Source organism: Hipposideros armiger, unplaced genomic scaffold, assembly GCF_001890085.2.
Source record: "Hipposideros armiger isolate ML-2016 unplaced genomic scaffold, ASM189008v1 scaffold_652, whole genome shotgun sequence".
NCBI classification, from domain to species: Eukaryota; Metazoa; Chordata; class Mammalia; order Chiroptera; family Hipposideridae; genus Hipposideros; species Hipposideros armiger.
The window spans coordinates 103,030-104,694 of NW_017732002.1; positions in this window are offsets into that span (position 1 = coordinate 103,030).

Consider the following 1,665-nt stretch of genomic DNA (forward strand, 5'->3'; position numbering starts at 1 on the left):
TGTCCTTGGATTCGAAGAATAATGTTATAAAAAATTCTAATTCTCTCTAAATTAATCTATATATATTAGTATGATCCAAAAATACCAAAAGCTATCACAAGCTTGTGACCAAGGCTCTGCCAACCAGATGCCCCCACATGAGACTTGGATTAAGGAAGAGTGACAGGTGAAGAGGACTCTGCATGTGATCTGAGTTTAATGGGGGAGGTGGCAGAGGCCACTCCCCAGTGCCATCAGTGAGGGCTTAGTATTTGTGCCCACAATGGGGTGGCAGCAGCAGTGGTCTCTTCCCCAGAACAGCCCTCCAAGGAGGTGAGTGCAGGCTTCCTGGCTACAGCCATTATGTCTGATTCTCTGGCCTCCCTGGAGACACTGCCAACCACCCAACAGTCTTTAATAAATTCCTTTTCTGCTCCAGCGGGCAGGGTAGGTTTCCTTGTTCGCAACTTCAAATCCTGAGTGATACACAGACTAAATGAATAATACATAAGGTCCAGAAACAGATCATACACATCTGGAAGAAATATCAATGGCTGTTACCATTTATTGAGCACCTACTCTGTGCCACACACTGTTCTATATACTTATAATTATCTCATTAGCCCTTACAACCACCCTATGTTATTCTCATTTTACATCTCTGGTAGCCAAGGTGCAGAGAAGTTTCTGCAACTCATATATAATAAAGTTGACATGTTAGTTCATTAGGAGAAAGAAGCATCACTCAATAAATAATTTGAGGCTAGCTAGCCATCTGGAAAAATAATGTGGGCCTCTCCTTCACTCCGTTCACTAAAATTAATTTCACATAGATCAAATTGGAAAGAAAAAAAATTCAACAATAAAAAAAGTTAAAAAAAATATGAGAATGTTTTAAACTGTTGAGTAGAGGAGGCTTTTCTAAGACAGATGCAAAATCCAGAAGCTATTAGAATACTGATAATGTTAATCACATTAACATGAAACAGTCATGCTGGCAAGGGAGGGGAGTAGAGACAGACCTGGATTACAGTTACTGTAACCCAGATGACAATGGGCTGCTACTATATGTAAAGAGATCTCATAGATCAATAAGAAAAACAACCACCCAATGTAAAGAAGAGACATGGGCATTAATAACAATTCACAGAAAAAAATATATATAAGTGATTTATATAATCCTTCATGCTTTTAAATGTGGAAAACAAAACAACAGTGTGGTATAACGTCTCACCTTATGAAACTGATAAAGATTAGAAAGTTTGATAATGTGCATTGGTTAAGAGGCCATGAGGAAATAGTATGCCCCAGTTATGCAGTAACTGTCATGTCAGGAAATCTTGCAAATCAATATTTAAAAATTTACATACCTGCAATTCTACTTATACAAATTTATTCTGTAGACACACTTGTGCATGGACATAAATACATATGTACATAAAGTTGGTGGCAACACTGTAACAGCAAAAGCCAGAAAACAACCCAAATGTCCATCACTAGGGAACTTGGTCAAACAACTAATAAAACAGCCATGAGAAAGGAATGAAATAGAGGCATTGTCTTTAAAATAAAGTAGTTTTTTTTAAAAAAATCAAGGTGCACAGCACCGTATGAACTAGATGCTGTCCAGTAGCACTATCTCTCATGATGGAAATTCTCTAAATCTGTGCTGTCCAGTACAGTAGC